The following is a 23,417-nucleotide window of genomic DNA, read 5'->3' as shown; positions in this document are numbered from 1 at the left end:
CCTTCCTTCCTTCCTTCCTTCCTTCCTTCCTTCCTTCCTTCCTTCCTCCTCTCCCTGTGTCCACATGGGGAGTCATGTTCTTACATGTGGGTATTCTGTCGAAAGGAGTATAAATTTTGATCATTTATTCTTCACAAGATATCCTGGGGTTTAGGGGCTAAATTTTTTGTCTTTCCTATTTATTAATTCTATCATCCCCCCCCCAAAAAAACTAAGACAACCTTTTGACTTGTGTAGTTTTGATTTGCCTATTTCACGTCATAATCATCACAGATCTTATGCTAATTTCTTTTGCCAAAAATTGGGGTGTGACCATTATGTGAAGCTTTTAAAAACTGCCAGCATTACTTAAAAATCATGTATTACTAAATTGTCCTTGGTGCAAGATTAGGAGTCACAGAATATTCGTAAATATGTGTTAAAATTGGGAAGATGCAAGTCTTACTAAATCATGTCATTCACGGCAGTTTCACCTCCCCTCCCCCTCCCCCGGGGCCTATGGCTCTTCATTGGATTGAGTGCCAAACCATGCAAATCGGCTTTTGGAAATATATTGACAATGCATGTGTGCTGAGAACTCTAGGCTTGTGTCTTGCAATGGGTGAGAGATAAATGGTATTCATGTATCAATGGTGAATGCATTGCTGCTCTGTTTACCTTTCAAGTGGTGTGACAAACAGAATTATATCATGCCATGCAACTATTACATAAAGAAAGGTGATAACCAATTTTTGGACTGAAAAACACATACACACACACTCACAGACAAAAACAGGGTGAGACAATTATGCAGTGAAATACAGTATGATTTGTTGAAATACAGCTCTGAAAAACCAGGCTTTGATAAAGCCCATTGGGATTCAAGTGGAGCTACTTGACTATGCCTTTAAACCCAAATCACTCTAGCTCTCACTGGTTGGCCAATAATAGAAAAATGAGAATGCATATACAGGCTCACACATACACAAACATATACATATACAGGGTGTAGGGTGTGTTCAGGGGAGACTAACACCTCTGGTGTGAGGGCTGCTGAGCCCTTTTCTGGGCCACTTTCCATCTTTGGTATCTATTTGATCCACCTAACTCTCACCCGTGGCTCCAGCAAGCATGCACAGCAGCCACACACAGTAAACTGTTTCAGCAGATAGGTTAAACCAGGTTGAGGTAACCAAGGGGTCTCAAACCCATCAGTGAGTTAGCGGGGTGAAGACTTCCCCTGGTGGAAGGCATGGATAAGAACAATATATTCCAATGGCTGTGAAAGCAGCTGAAATAGACACTGCGGATTGCCTAGAGCTTGGCTAGACATCGAAGACACCAAGGTCATCCGCTGCATCTCAAGCCACCACCAATCATCTTGACTCTGTCCTGCCACTGGACTGTGATGACTCTGGAGGAGAGAGTGAGGCTGACAACTTTGTGCCTCACTTAAATCTAATTTATGCACAAATTAAAAGAAGTCAGCCATACCATTTCACCATTTTCACCTATCTCAAAGTCCTGTGATGACAGGTAAGTGATGAAGCAGCAGGTGCAAATGCACCGGGAGCTGTAGTCACAACCCTGCACACAGGCAGCCCAGATCACAGGGCTGTCTTCTCACTGGAAAAAGCACTGGTACTTGGCACTCCCTGTGTATCTGAGCAGCCTTATGAAGATTGTACTACTCACCTCCCGGTGTGAGGAAGGGACTAGAAAAAGTGCCCTGAAAATTATCTGCTCACACCTGATTACTGCGGCAGGTAGGGATCCCACCATGTGGTTGAAACACACACACAAAAAATGTACAAAACTTTATGCAGAGATGATTCCACTTGCCATAGGTACATGGGATGTGCACAGATTTATAGACAGCACAAAATCCAGTAGACCTGAAAGATGAACAGCTCTTGTTGTGAGAGAACTCAACAAATATTGCATCCAAGTAGCAGCCCTGAGTGAAACAAAGCTGAAAAAGGAAGGCCAGCTTACTGACGTCAGAGCTGGATACATGTTTTTCTGGAGCGCCATGAAGCTGGATTTTCTAATCAAAATTAATCTAGTCAACAAACTTATATGCCTACCAAAAGGAATGAACAACAGGCTCATGACAATGCGATTGCCACTTGCAGGAAAGCACCATACCACCATCATCAGTACCTATGCTCCCACCATGATGAACCTGATGAAGTCAAAAGAAAAATTTTGTAAAGACCTGGAGATTCTCATCATTAATGTGCCAAAAGAGGACAAGTTTATAATTCTGAGTGACTTTTATACTAGGGTAGGCTCAGACTACCAGACATGGCAGGGAGTCCTTGGGAGGAATGGATTTGGAAACAGCAACAGCAATGGTCACTTATTACTGAAGACTTGTGCATCTCATGACCTTCTCATCACCAACACTGTCTTCTGTTTACCTAAATGAAATCAAATTCCATGGATGCACCCTTGCAGCAAACATTGGCATTTAATAGACTATGTGATTATAAGTAGAAGAGACAGACAGCATGTGAGAGTGATGAAGGCACTGCTGGCACAGAGTGCTGGACTGATCAAAGACGGTTCCTCTCCAAGCTAAATATTTGCATTCGACAAAAGCAGTGGCCCCAAGGCAAAATGACTACCAGAAGACTTCACATCAACAGATCACAGCACTCCTCTGAGGGGAACACTTTGTTGCTAACTTGGAGGGAAAGTAGAACCAAAACACAGCTGTCAACAGTGGAGCAGAAAAGGAGTGGGCAGCTTCCAAAGATTTGCTGTATAGCACTGCATTTGTTCATATGGGTCAGAATACTTACAAACATCAAGACTGGTCTGACAAAAATGATGGTGAAATTCAGAAGCTGATAAATGAAAAATGAGAACTCCACAGGATTTATCAGCAGGATAGTTCATCCATCTCTAAGAAGGCAGCATTTAACTTCATCAAGAGTAAAGTACAACTGAAGCTTAGAGGGATGCAGAAGTCTTGGCTCGGTAAGAAGGCAGATGGAATTCTCTTTTATGCTAATAGTAACAATCCAAAGTGCTTTTATAATGCCCTAAAGGCTATTTGTGGGCCAAAGACATATGGTGCATCTCAGCTACCCAGTGCTGATGGAGTCACATTGTTTAGTAATAAGGACATGATCCTGGAGAGATGGGCAGAATACTTCCATAGTGTTGGCAAGAGGAGGTTTTTCCCCAGGAGGTCAAGGACACCTTCATTGTCCATCTCTAAAAAAAGGTAAAGGAAATAGATTATCCTGTCACAATCACAGAGCAGTCGCTCTCTTAGTCATTGCTGGCAAGATTCTTGCCAGAGTCGTCCTTAATAGTCTGATCCTTCACCTAGAAGATGGTCATCTATCTGATAGCCAGTGTGACTGCGGAAAGGGCTGAGAACAGTTGACATGGTGTTTGTTACCCAACAACTCCAGGAGAAATGCCAGAAGCAGAACACAGGTCTGTACACCACATTTGTAGACCTGACCAAGGCCTTTAATACTGTCAATCATGAGGGTTTATAGAAAATTATATCAAAGTTTGGTTGCCCAGAGAAGTTCACCAGTATTGCACATCAATTTCAGGAATGCTCTCACACTTTCCCAGTCACCAATGGAGTGAAACAAGTCTGTGTGACTGCTCCTGTGCTTTTTAGCATGATATTTTCAGCTATGTTGTCAAACACTTTCAATGAGGGCAAACATGGTTAGCTACTGCCTCAACTTGGAAAGGCTATAAGCCAAGACTAAAGAGAAGGAGTGTTGGTACATAATTTTTGTTTGCAGATGATTCTGATTCAGAGGCTCAATCCAGCCTCTGAAGCTGAGAGGCAAAAAAGTACGAATCATTTCTCTGCTGCCTGTGCTAATTTTGGCCTAACAATTCACACCAAAACATACAGGCACTCCATTAGCCAACACTATGCCATCCATATGTGAAACCATTGATTACAGCAAACTGAAGAAGTTGTGAATGCTGTGGATAAGTTCCCTTACCTTGGCAGCATACTTTCCAGGGATGTATACATTGATGATGAGGTTGACACATGCATTTCCAGAGCTAGCTCAGTGTTTAGGAGGTTCCGAAGGAGAGTGTGGGAGAGAAGAGGTATTAGACTGACTACCAGACTGAAGGTCCACAGAGTCATTGTCCTGACCTCATTGTTGTATGTCTGTGAAACCTGGACGACATAATACCGCCATGCCAGGAAACTGAATCATTTCCATTTGAATTGTCTTAGGAAGATTCTGAAGATCACTTGGCAGGATAAGATACCAGCCACTGAGGTCCTTTCTCAAATTAAAACTGCCAAGCATTCAAACTTTACTGCAGAGAGTGCAGTTCTGATGGGCTGATCACATTGTTCGAATGCCAAATGTACACTTGCCCAAAAGACTATTTTATGGAGAGCCCACACAGGGCAAGCCCTCATATGGTGGTCAGAAAAAGCAACACAAGGAAACTCTCAAAGTCTCTCTGAAAAACTTTGGAAATGACTGCATGACGTGGGGACACACTGGCACAGCATGCAGCAAGCACGGGGGGACCTCATCAGAGAAGGTGCTATGCTCTATGAGCAAAGCATAACTGAAGTAGCTCAAAAGAAATGCAAGATGTGCACATTTTGATCATCCACTCCAAATGTTCACATGGACTATTTGTGTCCATCCTGTGGTAGTGCATTCCAAGCTCATATTGGTCTGATCAACCACAGTCAGACACACTGTGACCTGACTCAACACAGTGATGTCATTTTGGTCCTGTTTGAAAACAAAGGACAACAAAAGTGTTTGTGTGTGTGCGTGTGCATGTGTGCGTGTGCGCATGTGTGTGCGTGTGTGTGTGTGTGTGTGTGTGTGTAGACAGAAAAACTTAGTGGAGAAGGAAGCTGCTTAAAAGGTCCTCCTTTCATGTGAAATTTACAGGCTTTGCCTTTCTTTCTTTGATAGGAAACACCTGACGCTGGGCATTCTGAAAGAGCTTGGCTTACAGATAAGCCTGCCTTCAAGGGTTTAGAACTGAGGTAGGGCTAGGCACTGTGATCTTAAACATCATTCTTTTTGCATTTCTTTTATGCACAAAATGATTTTCTCATATAAACCTTTGTGCCACTAATCCTGGACTAATTGTGAAGTGTCCTCATGGAAACAGCTCATAGTATCTTTCCTAACCCCCAAATATGCTTTCCTGAGAGCATGGGCTGGAGGGCATTAAACTGAAGAGCTGTGATAGGGTAGGGTTGACATGAGCTGGAGGAGGAGGTACCCACAATGGCTCAGAGATCCTGCAGGGCTGGAAGACTCCTGAGTTGCCAAGGTAACCACAGAGGGAGGCAGGTGCTCTTATAGTAATAATGAAAGTATGTGGTTATAGTTTTGTGCCAGAACAAGGGGGCCAGGGCAAGGGCAACATGACTCTCTACCAAAAGGTGGGGTCTGGGGCTCCAAAAGAAAACTTATCCCTGTGTTCCACCTCCCTTCCCTTCTAATAATGGAAAAAAGGAAGATGGACAGAATTCCTCTTATTCTGCCTTGTCAGCCTAAGGAAGGGGCAGAGAAGTAGACAGGGTTAAGTGCATGGAAGATTGCCTTCCACTGCTTCCCACCAAAAGTTAAATATGAGGCATTCTAGAGAGACCCTCTCTTGTTCCCAAACTCTTGGTTCAGCTTAAAGGAAAAAGGTCACTTTGCTCTTCTCAGCATTGTAACTCAACGTGTCCAAAACAGAACTTTTTATCTTTCCAAGACCCTTCCCTCTTCTACAAGTCCCTATTTCTATTGAGGCCACCACCAAACCCTCCAGTTACCCTGTGACAGACTCAGAGCAAGTTATCCTCAACTTTTTGCTCTCCCTCACTCCCCCTATCTAATCAGTTGTCAATTCTACCTCTCCTATATCTACTTATATGGCCGCCACCCAAGTTCAGACCATCATCACCTCTCATCAGGACTATTTCAATAGCCTACAAATTGGTCTTTATCCCTCATTCTCTTCAGTCCATCTTCCACTACCAGAGTGATTATACTAAAGCATACTCATTCCCTCATTCAATAAATTCCAGTAGCTTCCTGTTATCTATAGTATTTTATTTTAAATGATCTAATCAATGCCCTCAGCCCAATTCGAAAAAGTTTCAGGGATCCTGCCACACCAGACCAGCTGCCATAATAGTGAGAACAAATAGAAAATTTGATGTCTGTGGAAAACTGTCCTCTGTTTAAAACAAGTCAGAAACATAGCAATGTCAAAGATAACTGACATAAAAGATGTCATTTTTCCAAGAAGACATTTTAAGCCCAATTATGGTTCTACCTAGCTTTAAATACATTATCATGTCTCCTCAACAGAACTAAATATGGCTTCCAAATTAAAGAGACAGTTAAACCAAAACATCTTATTAATAACTTGATATATATGAATAACATTAAATTATATGGTTCAACCCAAAAACTCATTAAATAGTTCATTCTCTCATGTAATTTTTCTCCAATGATGTGCCAAATCATTTGGACTCAGTGAATATAAAATACTTAATGTATGCTAAGAAAAGAGAGAGACTCAAAGGCATTAATACATACCTCAAAATATCTTCAACAAACAAATCACACTAGAACAAGAATGTTATGACCAACTGAGTTATTGCCCACAAACAACAGACATAACACTGATCTGTGAAAACTTAAGGCCTGTCTTGAGGAAGATCACTTTGACAGATAAGAGGATGATCTGATGTGATGAGAAATTTGAGGCAGAGAGACCAGTTAGAAGGCTATTGAAATAGCCCATGGATGTAAAGGGCCTACACCAGGGTGGTGGCTATGGGAGGGAAGGAGTCATGTACTGCTCAACAATCATTCTACCTTTATTGAGCTCATCTCTTACAGGAAATATTACAAATGTTTGCATTTTTAAGTATCCAACTACAACCTTATCCTACATAATCTTGACAGAAACAAGGACTTAAATTATTGAAGAGATATTCATTGTTCATGGTTGGAACCATTGCCATTTTAATAAAAATGAAAATAGTAGTCAAGGTAAGTTATAGACTTTGTGCTATATAAATCAAACTATCTAGAGATTATTTTAGAGCAGGGGTTCTTAACTTTGTGTTATGGACATCTTTGGCAGTCTAATGAAACCTATGGATCCCTTCTCAGAATAATGTTTTCAAATAATTGTGGGAAATACTCAATTTCAGTTAGAGGTTAGTGAAAATAAAAATGTAATTTTTTCCTCATCCAAGTACATGGACCCCTTGAAATCTATCCATGGATGCAGGTTTAAGAACCTCTTCTTTAGAAAGAACTACACAAAATAGTACCAAAATTTATTTGGAAAACAAAAGATCTAAATATGATGACAAACGCAGGAATGAAGGGCCCTAAGAAGTATCAGATTTCAACCTATATTATCAGGCATCAGATATTTGGTACTATTTTTTTTAATACAAAAGAAGATCAAAGAACCAGCTTTATAAAGAGGACCCAAAAGCAATGTAACAGGGTAGCCCAGAGTTTGATAAACCCTAAACACAAAGTACTGGGGAAATCTCTCCCTATTTGACAAGAGCTAGAAAAAATGAAAAGCAATTTGACAGAAATTAGGTTTAGATTTGCATCTTATACTGTATACCACAATAAGCTCCAAATACATTCTAAATTTAGATATACAAGGAAAGTTCATAGGAAAGATTCATAGATTTAGACCAAGAAAGTAATATTATAAAGAAATTAAAGGAGATTAGATGAGATTAGAGGATACAAACAGCCATATTTTAGATTTATGGTTGGGGGAGAATTTTTAATCATGCAAGGGAGAGAGCTGAGCATAAAAAATAAACTAGACAATCTGAATTACATAAAATGAAAAAAACATTTTGCATGGACAAAATCAATGCAGCTAGGAAAAAGAAAATCTTTTAACTGGGAAAGATCTTCAGACTAAATATCTCTTATAAAAATCTAATCTCTAAGATACACAAGGAATTAATATAAATACATAAAACCAACAGCCATTCCTCATTAGGTAAGTGGTCAAAGGATAGGAACTGTTTCAGATAAAGCTATGGAAACTATCAATTGCTATATAAAATGCTCAAAATCACCAATAACATAAATATAATAAATAATATAAATAAATTCAAAATAAATATATAAATAATGTAAATATAAATTAAATCAACACAGTTTTCACATCATATCCATCAAATTGGCAAAGATCATAGAAGATGGAAATAGTTAATGTTGAAAGGGTTTTTGGAAGGCAGCAATACTATGATAGTAGTGACAGTCGTGAATTTGTCTAAGCATTCTGGAAAATAATTTGGAATTTTGCAAGAAAAATCACTGAACTGTTAATATTCTTTGGTCAGAGATTCCACAATTGGGCATATTCTGTCAAGAAGGAAAAAAAAAACAATAGTAAAAAAATTATATTTATACCAAAATATTCCTAGCAGCACATTTTACAGGAAAAAAAGGAAACAAACAGAATATCCATCAATTGGGAAATAACTGAATAAATTCTGGTATCTGAGCATAATTAAATATAATTATTACACTGTATGAAATTACGACTGAGGAATTCAAATAAATATGAGTAGACTTGTAGGAACTGATGCACAGTGGGAGGAAAAGCAGAACCAGGAAAATGATGTAAAGACCACAAAGACCACACTAATGTAAAAGGAGAATGATCAAGTTTGTGCTGACAAATACTGTACAGAAGTCATTGTCAAGTGTGCACAATAAAGGTGGAAACAATAAACAAGGAAGCTCAATGATGTTGCCTTCTTCACCTAACCTCATTGATTAACTATCACATAGGTTTTATGGAGTCTCCAAAATAAAGTTTGGAGATGCAGACTCAAAATCAAGGATTTAGTAGCAATTTTAAATTTTTTCCTAACTCCAAGTCAGGTAATTGTTTGGGAATGGAGACTGAGTAGATACCATGAGAAAAAAAAAAGGCTAAAAAAGATAAACTATGCCTGTGACATTTTTCTCACTTTTGTTGGCTGCCTGGCTGGATTGGCTATACCATAAAAGAATTATAGTTCTTTCTGCCAGGGAGAGGCTTTCTAGCCTCTGTATTCCCAGTAAATTCAACAGAGAACTGCAGTTGGCCCTGACAAATTTTAAATAAACCAGAAGAGCCTTAATAGTTGAAGCCAAAATGGATGTGGGCAGGGCACAGCTTAGTGACCATAAAATCAGTGAAGAGGCCCATCAGAGAGCAGAGTTGAAATATATCACAAAACAGCATGATATTTTCAGATAACATCGACAATTCTGCAGTCAGAAGCATGAATTGCCCTGAACCACACGTCTCCACATACGTGCCCTTCAAGGACTCCTGATATGCCTCTTTCATTCATGTTCCCTTTGCTGTTTTTCAGCAGTTTCAGTAGTGTCCAACTCTCTATGACCTCATTTGGGGTTTTCTTGGAAAAGGTATTAGCATGGTTTGTCATTTCCTTCTCCAGCTCATTTTGCAGTTGAGGAAACTGAGGCAAACAGGGTTAAGTGAACTACCCAGGGTCACAGCTAATCAGTGTCTGAGGCCAGATTTGAGTTCAGGAAGATAAGTCTTCCTAACTCCAGGCCTGGCACTCTATTCACTATGTCACTTAGTTACTTCAGCAGGAACTTAGTTCATTGTTTATTGACTGACTGACCTAGTTCAGAAGTCTTTATCATACGCTACCTTTGTAACAAGTATCATAACAAGTATCAAAGAGAAATGCAAAGTGCTAGTCCCCAGGAAAAAGAGGATCACTTTTAGTGGGGGGCCAATACAACTGAGCTGGACATTTAACCTGGGGTCTGTGAACCTGTATGTTTAATATTTTGATGACTGTTTCAATATGATTGGTTTCTTTTGTAATCCTGCTTATCAGAGGAAGCATAGTACTACAGTATATAAAGCACTGGACCTGGAGTCAGGAAGATCCAAGTTCAAATTTGACCTCAGATGCTTCTAAGCTAGGGAACCCTTGGCAACTCAGTCATTTTTGCCTCAGTTTCCTCATCTGTAAAACATAGATAATGGTATCACCTACCTCCTATGGCTGTGTGAGGATCAAATAAAATAATGGTAAAGTGCTTTGCAAGCCTTAAAGCACTATGTAAATGATAACTTTTGCTACCATCATCATCATTATTGTATTATGCATCTAAAAATGTTATTCTGAGAAAGGGTCCAGAGGCTTCACCAGAGTGCCAAAGGGGTCCATGTTATATACACAAAAAAGAGGCTAATGCCTGCTAAAAAAAGCATAGGCAGGATTTCAAAAGGCAAAGATACTTTAGAGGTAGGGTAGTGGGGCAGAAAAGGAGACATTCCAGGTCTTTTAGAAAGGTATTCTGTGGGGTGTGTTTATAAGGATAGATTGTATTCTCCACGTGGCTAGGATGTTAGGTTAGACTGGCATGAGGCCCCGCGTGTTGATCAACAGAGACCACCAACCTGCCCACAAAATTCATAAAGAAGGGAAACAACTCTAGAAAACTTCAGAAGTTTGATGAAAGATATTTGTTAAAAGACAGGACTTTGGGTTTTTTTTTTGGGGGGGGGTACAATTGGTAGGCAGTGATTGAGATAGAAAAAAAGCAACAATAAAGCAAATTTTAAATAAATTTAAAGTTGCACAAAGGGAAAGAAGGGAAGGCCAGAAGAAGCCAGAAAAGACAAATTGGTTACTCCCTGGTAAAGCATCTAAGACTGTCGGTGTACGCATTTTCTTTTTAAACCAAAACTATATATGGTAGAAGTTCATAGCTTCTTATATGATCTTCTTATCTGAAGATTGTTGAATTAACAACAAAAAGATTTTTTAAAAGATTAAAACAGAAAATGCTGACAAAGCATGAAGTCCAAGGAGAAAGGTCTTGAGCAAAGTCATTTCACCTTAGTATCCTCATCTGTAAAATGAGGGACCTCTAATCCTAGGAGTGGAATGGTACTGAATCCTATCAAACTGCTTTATCTGTTACCATGTCAGAATGGCAACAGGATGAAAAATCAAAAGTCCTGGGTTCCATAACCAATTTCAACCTCCTACTCACCATATGACTTTAGACAAAGCACTTAGCTTTTCGGAGCTTCAATTTTCCTCATCTGTAAAATGGGAAGATTCTAATTTGCAGAAGTATGGGGTATATATGCAGGCTTTCACAAAAGGGAGAAAGCCAAGCTTATAGAAACATGGGCTACCATTATCATTCTATTTAGTTTCTCCCATTAAAGAATGTACTTTCCTCTTGAAAAGCACAATATCAACAAAGCCTAAGAAATTAAAGTGATTTTTTTTTATTATTAGCACTAACTGTTCCTGTGGGGGCTGAAGTTCCTGACAGAGTCATATTCCCACAGCACAAGGGAAAGGCCCCTTGATGAAGGGGAAAGTAATTCCTTCCTCCCCAAGAAACAAATAGGAGAAGGGTGAAATTACTCTGTAGCCAATACTTCTTGTTTCAGGCTTGTTCACTAGGACTTTCTCCCTTCCCCCAGAGGATACAGCAGCTGAACAGATGGGCAGGAATGAGGGGAGGCAGGAATTACAATGGATTAGGGACCATAAACTCCATTGCTACAAAGAGGCACTCATGAAATTCCATCAATATTTACTAAACTGAGGATTAGCCATCCAGGTTGTCTGGTGGGGCTAAAATCACAGACTATAAGAGAGCTCTAAGGGACCTCAGAAACCAACCAGTCCAACCTTACAAATGATCAAACTGAAGGCCAGAGAGGGAAAGTATTTTGCCCAAGGTCACCCAGTGAGTCAGTGGCAAAGTGGGAACTAGAATTGGGTCTCTTGATTCCCAGCCCAAGGTTCTTTCCACTAAGATTAGGCAGTAACATACTATGTCCCTTTATTGCATCAGCAAGAATCCAATGTCAATTGTAATTAGAGCTCAGGGTGTCCTGCGCTCCTAATTCTGGATCAGGAATTAGCAAAGCAGATTCTGTTCCCCAGCATTGCTTAGGGAGCAAAAATACTTGATAACATTTGGTGTGAAAATTTGTCTCAGAAATAACCAGTGTCAGAGGCAACTGGAACCTTGGTGCTAATTGTAATGTGAAATACTTATCTTTTCCCAAATGATGACACTGCATATAATATCATCATCACAGTTGACATCTGCATAATGCTTTATAATTTGCAAAGCATTTTCCATACTTTATTTCATCTAAACTTTCAACAGCCTGGGAGATAGGGACTATGGATCCTTCTGTCCATTATACAGCTGAAGAAACTGAGGTTGCAAAAGTTTAAATGACCTTCCCTTAGTCACATAGCTAGTTGAGTACCAGAGGCAGGATTTGGTTTTTGGTTTTGTGTGTGTGTTGGGGGGAGAGGGAGGAGTGGAGGCAATTGGGGTTGTCACTTGCCCAGGAAGGGCCAGAGCTTTATCTACTGCATCACCTAGCTGCCCCTCAGAGGCAGAATTTGATCTCGGGGCTTCCCAATTTCCAAGTTTGGCACTCTAGCTTCATATACCTCACTGTGACATTTATATGCTCACAATATATAAACGATATGTTAGATAAGTAATCTTTCCTCCTCAACTCCCTGAGCACTGTATTTATACCTCTTCTATGCACTTCTTCTGGCTTGTGCTATGGTTAATCTGCCCATAAATCTCATCTCCTCTGCTAACCTGAAAAGAGGAACACTCTCATTTGACTTTATATTCTCCATAGTCCCAAGCCCAGTGTGTGTACAAAGTAGGTAGGTAATGAGGAAGGGAAGAAGGGAGGAAGGGAGGGAGAGAAGGAGGAGAGAAGAGAGGAAAAGAAGTAAGGAGACAGGGAGGAAGGAAGAAGGAGGAAGGAGGAAGGAGGAGAGAGGAGAGTGGAAGGTCTAGAGGATTAAGAGTGGGAAATAAACTTAAAATCTAGCACCATTTCCTCATTTTACAAATAAAGAAACTAAGGTTAACTGACATGGCTAAAGTCACATAATTAGCAAATAGAGATGAGTTTTGAGCTCAGGTTTCCTGTCTTTATATCATGCCTTTTACTTTGGAATATTTTTAAAAAGAAGGGAAAAAAAGGAACACTGCTTGATGGAAAATATTATTGGTTTTATTTAACTCCTGAAAAACTAAAGCACAGAGTTAAAACCTCAGCTCCCAGACAAAGCCCATGGGTAAAAAGCTGATTCTCTAACTTCTTACCTGATCATCCACATTCCCTCTTTCAGAGGTCACCACAGAGGTTAGTACAGGCTTTAGAGCCTTAAGGAGCCTTAGGGATCATCTAGTCCAGTCTCCACATGTGGCCTTGAGGCTGCAGGTTCCCCAGCCCTGATCTAGCCCAACCTCTCATTTTACAGATGAGGAAACTGAGGCCTGGGGCAATAAGGGCCTTACTCAAAACCATACAGGTTGCATCAGAGTTGGCATTCAAACCTGGTCTTCTGCTTCCAAAACCAATGCTCTTGTCTCAAGAGGTTATTTTTCTCTCTTTCTTGCCAAAGAAGGGCTACACTGGTTGGCCATCAGTTCCAACTCAGAATCTGCTATTGAAGGATAAAAACTACTGCTGGGCTTAGTCAGAGGGGCTGCTTCTCTAACCCACACTTAAGTGGGTTACTGAGGAAGCACCAACCTAAAAAGGCTTTAACAAAAATAAGATGGAAATGGATCATGTGGAGATCATGCTAGCTATGTTTATAAAAGGTTATAAATATAACATTATAAAAATATATATTATAAATATAAGAAGATCTTAGCAACTCAGTAGGAGTGTCTAAGGTGGGAAGGAGTTGTGACATATCATCTGTCAAAGGAGTGGCCACAGTGACATGGAAGGTCACTGGATTTAGGACAAAATAATGTTGGTTTGAATCCTTTCTCTAATACTACCTATATCACTGTGGTCAAGTCACTCACCCTATTCTGGCCTCAGTGATATATAAAATGAGAGGACTAGACAAGATTATCTCTCGAGTCTCCTTCAGCTATAAAACAAGGAGTCATGATTCTCTGCAGTCTCTTCCTGCTCTACTCACCATGATCCTATAGCTAGATCACTGATCACTAAAGTATCAGGTACTGATATTTATAATTTAACTCCATCCCTAATTCCTTTGGGGGAAAGAAGAATACATATCAACTTTCCAGCTAGGTGATCATCAAATTTTAGAATCGAAGAATCTTAGAATTGGAAAGCTTAGAAGTATTACTGTTCATTTAGACCAGAGGTGTCAAACTCTTGACCTGTGCTCCTGAGTACAGCCAAATCAGATTAAAATGTAACTGGGAAATGTTTAACAAATTAAATAAAAATACAATACAACACAGATAAAACAGATTTGTAATTTTCTAAGTCAGTATGCTTCTGGCAGGGATCCCCTTCCATATGATTTTTGACATTATTAATTTATATCAATCCTCTAGGTGATACTAACTAAATATAATTTTTAAGAAAAATGGTGACATGTGAAGGCAATGTGGGATAGTGGCTAGGCATTCTGGACTTGGTTTTAGAATACATGGAGTTAAATAAACCCAGTCTCAGAAACTAATTCAACAATCAGTCAGCCATGGAGCATTCATTAAGCATTTAATATGTGTCAGGCAGTGCGCTGAGCGGCAGAGGTACAAAACAAGGAAAAAAGCACAGTCCCTGCCCTCAGGGGGTCAACATTCTAACAGAGAGATGACCTGAAAATAACTAGGGGGTTAGTTAACTAGGTTAACAAAATTAAAAAGCAGTTCTTCCTCTCAGGGTGCTTACATTTCAGTGTAAGATTTAATATGTAAATGGATAAATAAATCTAAGATAATTTGGAGCAGGAGAGAGCACCAAGAACAAGAGGTTAGGGGATTAAGAAAGGCTTCCTGTAGGAGGTGGCACAGAGCTTGGAGGAATCTAAAGATGCTAATAAGTGATGGTGTGTTTCAGACTTTATTCAGTCATGTCCAACTCTTTGGGTTTTTCTAGCAAAGATCCTAGAGTGGTTTGCCATCTCCTTCTCCAGTCCATTTTACAGATGAGTAAACTTGGGCAAACAAGGTGAAGTGACTTGCCCAGGGTCACAAAGCTAGTAAGCATCTGAGGTCAGATTTGAACTCAAGATGAGTGATCCTGACTCCAGGCTGGATGCGCTGTGCACTGTGGCACCACCTAACTGCCCCCATCTTGGGTTTAAGGAAGAGCCTGTGGGAAGTCACAATGGGATTTCTGCTAGCTGTGAGACAATGGGCAAGCCCCCTTATCTGAAGTCTCATTTACTAGCTGAGCAGTCCCAGGTAATTCACTTGACTTCTCAGAATATCTCAGTATCTCAGGATACTTGCCCGGTTTGCTTTACTTGCTGGCTTATTGTAAGGAAGAGTGTTTACAAACCTTAAAGCACTCTATAAATATGGGATATTTTTGTTCACCCTAGCTATTTCCACCACTGCAATATCCTCCTCTTGCCTAGCCACATCTTGTTGCATTGATCTTAGTGGTTTAACTTGATTCCCACCTCCTACGTGAAGCCTCCTGGGACCACTCTGTAAGTCACAACCATCTCTCCCTTCTAACACTCACTGTCTATACCACTTACAATGTATTACCTTGTGACCTCTCTTGTATTATTGTTGTGTAGTCAATATTTGTGTGTTTGAGTCTTATCTCCCCAGCTAGTCCATAAGTGTGGCACAAGACAGCTTAGTATACAGAAAGAAGGCTGGATTTGGACTCAGGAGACCTGGATTCAAATCCTATCTCTGATACTTAATAGCTTGATGACCATGAACAGATTGGACTTGCCCTCTCTTGGACTCTGTTTCCTCCCTTGTAAAATAGTTATACTAATGCTCACACTAGCCACCTCACAGAAGTCTTTGTGTAACCCTTAAATCAGTATATGCATGTGGTTTCTTAATATTCTTATTATTGTTAGAGTGCGAAAACTGTGTCTTATTCATCTTTGTACTCCCTCAACACTACGTGTATAGGAGGTACTCAATAAACATTTCTTAAGTGAATGAATGAACTAACGAACGAATGAAGGTGGGAAACAATTGCAATTGTGTGACTACTGATTCAGCCTAGTAAATGCATGTGTGGGCACTTGAATGAGGCAATTCTTCCAGATGGAGTTCTAAATTTCTAGTACATCAGATCACTTCAGTGAATTTTTGCACCAGTTTTGCAGGAAACAAATCAAATGTAACATGTAGAAGCAAGTCCCCTGTACCCCACCCCCACACAAACACATAATCCACAGCACTGACACCCTAGTTGCTTAAGTAAAAATTTCCATCTGGCAGCACAGATGGTTTCTAAGTCTCTCCTACTATAACATCTCAAGCAATTTTCCTGTCATGCTCATCAAGTTAGGGGGATGGGAAGGGAATGATTGTTCTTAAACCATCATTAAAAGACTGAGTTCAAGGATAAAAACATCCCTCAAGAGAGCCAAGTTTTTCTTGGGGGAAATTGAGACTCCTAAGTGACCAAGCTCCAAAAGTAGTCCTCAGCCCCCTCCCCAGCAAGTTTATAGATGAAGTAAAATCCACCAAGCATTTCAAAATCATAGAATGCTAGTACTGAAAGGTACCTTTGCACATAGAATGGTAAGAGTTGGTAGGGACCTTAAAACAGACCACAGAATGTTAGACCTAGAAGGAAATGGGGAACATAGAACACAGAATGGTAGAACTGCAAGAGGATTTAGAACAAAGAACATAGAACAAAATAGCTGCAAGGCAAATTGGAACAAAGAATACAATATTGCTGCAAAGGGATTTGGAACAATAAATGGTAGACTCAAGAGAATTTAGTTTCACAGAACATAGAATATTAGAGATGGAAAGAATTGCAAAGATAGCTTGGTCTAAGCCCTCTCCTCACTTACAATTCATTGCATGCAAATCCTTACTAGTCAGCCTAGAAGGATTGCATTTTTAGTACTTAAAAAGGAACCGTTCCAGAATAAGGCTCTACACCTGGGCTGAGAAACAGGTTGCAGTTTACCAGTTCTCTGCCCAGCCCTCTCTCCAAGCATTGGCCAGGATAGGGTTACATATTAATTACCTTTTGCTGAACAAGCTTTACAGTGCAGAGCACATAATTACCTCCCCCAAATTAAACTGCAAAAATAACTTCATTTTTTTTACCCTAAATTTTCCCAGAAAATGACTTGGATCACTACTCACCCAAGGCAGCTCATCTTTACTTCCTGCTTGTGCCAGATATCTCCATTCTGGTACAAAACTACCACTGGGCACTGTGGCTACCCCCCTGAAGGATACAGGGCAGCAGAAGGCTAAACCCCAATCATGCAGGATCCCCTGGTGCCAGGAAAGCCAATAGATTGGGAAATGCTAGCAAATCATTATTTGTTAAGAATTGATGACTGCATAAATGGGTGGAAATCCACATGTGGAGGGGAAAGGGAAGAAAAACTGGAGAAAGCCCCAGTGTCTATGGAAGCAAAAGACACATCAGGCAGAGAGCTCAGGGTCTGCGCTGAGTCCAGGAGTTGTATTGCAAACAAATACCTTGCAATGACTGTTACATCACGAGGAGAATTTCGAGGGGGGGGAAATGAAGAGAGACCATCAAAGGAAGAAAGTCAAGCTGTGGCAACAGCAGGATCCTAATAAATAGAGCTAGGGCAGTAGAAAGATCCAATCAGGCAGCTGTTCCTGGTAGCAGCTAAACTGAGCATTTATCTGCTGCACTGCTCTGCAAACAACAAATGCCCATACAGAAAGCTCGGGCAGGGTGCCTGACAGCATCATTGCAGGAGGGGTGCAGCTTTAATAGAACGGAGATGGGGCAGAGGAAATAAAGATATTCTAGGGGAAGTAGATGGAGAATGAATGATATTAATAGCAACTCAAAGATCCATAGAGCTTTAAAGTTTAGGATGCAGGCATTTCTTCACAATAACCTTTTGAGGTAGGAAGTGCAAAATCTATTTTAGAGTTGGAGAAACTGAGGTATAGAGAGATTCAATGACTTGCCCATAGATAGTAACATAGCTACGAAGTAGGGGAGGCTTGGAGTCTGATCTGAAAACTCTTTCAACTGAGTGATGGCCTGAAAAGCAAGCAGATGCTGTCAGTAGCCCTAATGAGGGCACCAGCCTTTCCCCAACTTGGAGGTTTCCTTTAGGCAGCTGGTAAAAGCAGAGACTGTCAGAGCTTCTGAGAAGGTGTTTATTATAGATTGGCCTATTATGTTGTGATTACAGAGCTGACTATCATGAAGGAAAAAAAAAAAGAAAGAGATTTCTTTGTATATGTAAAGCTCAGTTCGTCTCTAGTGTTCCTATCTCTCTTTCCCTATGTGTAAGTGCTCCCCAGTATTATACAAACACACACACACACATATATCACTAGAAAAGTCTTATGTGTCTGAGTGGTAACGATGATGGTGTCCCAAGGTAGATTTCAGCTGCATCCTTCATCACACCTGCTCCTTCCCTCTACTTTGGGCTTTACCTGGGCGGAAACTGTTCTAGGAGTTGTAGAGATTACAGAACTCTGACACGTGCAGTGTCAAAAATAATCATCCTTACAAATAACAATACTATTTCATATTTGGATAATGCTTTATGGTTTGCAAAGGGTTTTATTTCACAAGGTATCTATACCTAGTGTGAGCTGAGTAGGGACACAGATGGCAGGGATGTGGAAATGAAACTGCCTCAAGCTGATTCTTTGTGGATTTTGGTAGAGTTGAGACAAGTGATTTCTTCTGTGTATGGAGCTCCTGGTGAGAAAGCTCTCACTGTCTACAGAGAGGGGCCACTGTTCTGCCACTCAGAGGGGAGGGTGTGTCTATAGATGTGGAAACTTGCACAGTGTCAGACTTTTTTTTTTGAAACCTGTCTGACTTGGACAGGTGCTCTTTCAATTATAATGATGGCTGAGCAATGGCCTAAAAGCAGCAGATGCTGTCAGTAGCCCTAATGAGGACACCAGCCTTTCCCTCACCCAGATACTTCCTACAGGTAGAGGGAAGGCCAGAGCTTCTGGGAATTTTGATCAGTTTTGTTTGGGTTTTTTCTTTTTCTTTTTTCTCTTAAAAAAAACTTTGTTAAATGGGATAAATCTCTGTGACAACAGGGAGGTATAAAGAGAGAAAATTTAAGTAATAAAAGGGGCCATCTCCAGTTGTCCTGATCTACATCTGGCCACTGGATCCAAATGGCTCTGAAGGAGAAAGTGAAGCTGGTGACTTTGCACAGCCCTCCCTCACTTAAATCCAATTCACTTGCATGTCATGGCATCATCTTCCTGATGTCATGGTCCTCTTCAAGAACAAAGGACAAACCACAACCACAAGTAACATAAAAACAAAGCACATTAATAAATTACCAAAGGTAACACTTAGAATCTTAGAGCAACTCTCTCTTTTTTTAAAATTTCTTCTTTCTCATTGTTCACTCCATTGTTTCTAATCCCTCTTTACAACTTGACTAATGTTTAATGTGAAGGTATTTGTAGATCCTATATTTGATTGCATGCTGCCATGCAGGGAGGGAGAAGGAAACGGATAGGGAGAAAATTTGAAACTCAAGGGATTGAGGAACTGAATGTTGTAAACTAAAAGTAAATATATAAATTTAAATTCAAAAAATAAATAAATAAATAAAATTTAACAAAAATCTTAGAGCTATCAAGGGTTTTTTTTTTCCCCTGAGTTGACTCACTTTCAGGGGCCTTTGCAAGAAACTCACCCCACCCCTTTTTGGGGGCATGGTTTTTGTTTGTTTTTCGAATCCCTTGCAGGTCAAACCAAAGCTGCCTGGGAAAAGGAAAATAAAAATTTTTGTTCTTTGCTCCCTTCACAGTCTGAGGTCCTTTACTAGCTCATTATTTTATTTCTAGGGGTACCTGGCTTCTGGGGTTTTTGCCAGATTTGGAACCCTGCAATGGTTCAATACTTGCTCTTCCCCATCCCCATCCCTACCCTAACAGTTCTGAAACAGGATTTCTGAGCCCCCAGCCTAACTCAGGCAAGATGTCTCTGGAAAGGAGCCTCTCTTTCCCCCTTTCCTCCTCTATTTGTAAACATTAACTAAGTTCAGATACAAAATACAGCTTTAAATTCATTGATCAACAGTTTTGACATATTTACTAACCTAAGAAACAAACATTTAGAATGTAAGTTGATGCTTAGTAAGCACAGCAGTAAAATAGAGGGGTTAAAGTGAATAAATAACCCACAACATATTTCACTCTCTCTGGAAAGGTACAAAGGTATAGCTCTGGTTTTCCTCCCTGGCCCCAAGTTGGAACTTTAGCACCGGTTTCACAGATGACATAGTTTGTACCCAAATCATCTTCATGGCTCTGCTCAGGACTGGCAACCTCCTGTCCATTCTCCATGGCCCCAAACTTGTGTCTCTCTCACTCCCTTTTTGTTTCCCATTCTTCTCTCCCACCCACAATCCTCTTACCCCATTCTGGGTAAAGTTCCCTCAGGCCAAGGCCCAAACTCCTTCAGAGTTTAGGGATTAAGAAATGGTCCTATGGTCTAGGAAACTTTCTCTACTAAGGCAGTTCTGCACCTTCTCTGCAATTTATAATTTTAAAGAGTTTCCTAGAACCCTGAGAGATGATGACTTGCCCAAGGTCATACATTTTGTCAGAGACAGAATCTAAACTCAGTTCTTCCTGGCTTTGAGGCCAGTTCTCCATCCACCACATAGCAGGATACATGCCAGCAGGCCTCATTGCTGCGATGTAATTAGGAAACATTTACTAGACTATAGATAAAGTTAATATATGTTTTTCTGGGTCAATATGCAGCCTATAGGGCCTTATGTAGGATTTAGTGGTCCCCGTTTTAATTTGGGTTTGACAGCACTGCTCTTCAGCATGTTGTCTCTCATAAAACTTGGGAAATAGTGAGAAAAAGACTGTCATCAGTCAATAGACGCCCTCCTCTCCCCCATCCCCTGCCTTTTGCCTTACTGGGTGTCTAGGTCTATTTTAGAGTTAAAAAAAAATGGTTTACACCTCCAGAACTGGAGTACTTTTTTTCCTAGTCAGAAGAAATTATGCTTTGGTCTTTGGATGGGTTAATGGCAGCTCTTTTTGATCAACCAATAAGCATTTATTAAGCACCTTCTTTAGTGTGTTCCAATCACTGCTAGGTGATGGAGCTTACATTCTATTAAAGGAAACAAATGTATATTTATAAGTATATACAAAATAAATACAAGGTAATTTGGTGGGGGCAGGCAGTAGCAGCTGGGGAGGCTTAGGAAAGACCCAAGGTAAAAGGAAGTGCTTTAGGCTAAGAGCTAAAGGTACCTAGGGACTCTAAGTTGCAGCGGGGAGGAGAAAATGCATTTCAGGAATGATCCCTAGTGAGCCTGGTGCCTGGAGTACACCTGCCCTCATTCTCATAGGGTTGGTGGTGCTGAGGCATGCTAATCCCTAGAATCCACCAGGACAGGAAGGACAATACATATATTATTTCATTTGCTCCACACAGTGCCCCTGGTCTGGAAGCTGAGTAAATATTGAAATTCAGAGGTGAATCAATTTTGGGTTTGCTTGGGTACATGTGTGAAGGTATGTGTATGGGGTAAGTGTGTATTGTATATGTGTGCGTGTGTACTGAAGTAAAGTCAGATATAATTGTGATGTAAAAACAAAAGTCAACAATTAAACTTTAATCATAAAAAATAAGGTATGTAAGACTCCCCTCTTCTTCCATCTTACTATTCATTTTTGTCCCAATTTCATATTCTACTATTTCGATGCTATTTTTCCCCTTTCAGTTCTGTTAGCATGGTAGGAAACTGGTATCTAGACTAGAGTGATTTTTAAATTCTTTGGTTTCAAAAAGTGGGAGCAAGCTCATCACTACTGGCTTTGACTAACCTCCCCTTACTTTTCAAGCCACTGAAGTGAGATTCTTTCTCCTCAAAATTTATCTTTATAGATCATATACTCAGAGCTGGAAGGGACATTAGATCCATCTTTTCCAAATTCATTATTTTACAGATGAGAAAATCGAGGCTTAGAGACATCAAGGGACTTGTCCAGGGTCACACAGCCAAGAAATATCTGAGGCAGAACTTGAACCAGGTCTTTCTGACTGCAGGTCCATCACTCTGACCATCATGCATCTTGTGTGTGTATATAAATATGTGTGTATGTATACATATACACACATTTTTGTGTGTGTGTATCCAGCTTGGAGAGACAACAAAGGCTGGCCACACACACACACACCACATGCATATACACACACACACATATGTACACATATACATAAGTCAACCTTTTATATGCACATGTCTCTCAAGCTGGATTGTAAGCTCCTCCAGGGCAGCTATTTAGCTCTTGTCTTTGCATTTCCAGTGCATAGCACATAGCAGACACTTAATAAATAACTGCTTTGGGGCAGCTAGGTGGCATTGTGAATGGAGCACTGGCCCTGGAATCAGGAGGACCTGAGTTCAAATCCAACCTCAGACACTTAACATTTACTAGTCGTGTGACCTTGGGCAAGTCACTTCACCCAAATTGCCCTGCCTCTGCCCCTCCAAAAAGCAAAAATAAATAAATAAATGGATCTTGTTGACTGATCAAATGATGCTCCCTAGTCCAGTAACTGGGTCTTGTTCCAGAAGATATGCTTCCCCTCATGGACAAAGAATTCACTGTCATGATCTTTCCCACTGCTAATCTACCAGTCCTACCAACACTCTAGCCTCCCATCAGCACTGAGTCCCATACCACTCAGCCAGAACCATGGACAATTCTCATCTGTAACCCTGGGTCATCCCACCATTGGTAAGGCCATAGGGAATAGGCCATTACAGCACAGGGCCTAGAATGTCAGAACTGGAATGTCAGAACTGAGTACTTACCAACTTTGCCTCTCACCACTGACTGTGTATTATAGTCAGAACTGAACAATGTACCCTCCCCAACACAAACCATATAACTTTGTTCAAAGGGCTCCTCATATCTAAAATATTCTCCCTATCTACAATCTGCATATTTTAGAATTCCACATACTATTAAAAACATCTCATATAGTATTAGGTTAAAAATCTTTATTCTCTCTAATATACTTACACACCATTTGCATTGCTGTTATTTTTATATGTGCCATAATCCCCCACAAAGTTTCCCCTCCTGACTCTGAGACTTTCTGGACTTTGCCACCATGTCTCAACTTCCTTACGTGCCTCGTGTCCTCAGGCTGGAACATCCATAGACTCCTTCAACATTCTATCTTTTGAACATTTCTCCCTCCTTTCCCCTGCAAACATTCTGGCCCTTTTCTCTCATCAATGAGTTCCTCTGAGAGCCTCCATCTTGGAGAGGCCAGTGAACATTCATTCTTCTCTTGACTTCACTTGTGATGTTTTGGATTTCAATACCATGCTCCCAAAAGAAGGTACCATCCCCTTCTCTCTCTCTCTCTCTCTCTCTCTCTCTCTCTCTCTCTCTCTC

At 40.4% G+C, this 23,417-nt stretch overlaps 1 protein-coding gene across 1 annotated transcript in view; it reads right to left on the bottom strand.

Moving 5' to 3' along the window:
• Nucleotides 1–23,417, bottom strand: part of GRID2IP (Grid2 interacting protein) — a 152,159-nt gene that overhangs the window by 110,168 nt on the left and 18,574 nt on the right. The gene's annotated exons all lie outside the window — the stretch shown is intronic.

Source organism: Petaurus breviceps, unplaced genomic scaffold, assembly GCF_028583685.1.
Source record: "Petaurus breviceps papuanus isolate PSGF00001 unplaced genomic scaffold, PetGlider_PUasm1.0 138, whole genome shotgun sequence".
NCBI classification, from domain to species: domain Eukaryota; kingdom Metazoa; phylum Chordata; class Mammalia; order Diprotodontia; family Petauridae; genus Petaurus; species Petaurus breviceps.
This window is presented reverse-complemented; position numbering and strand designations above follow the sequence as displayed.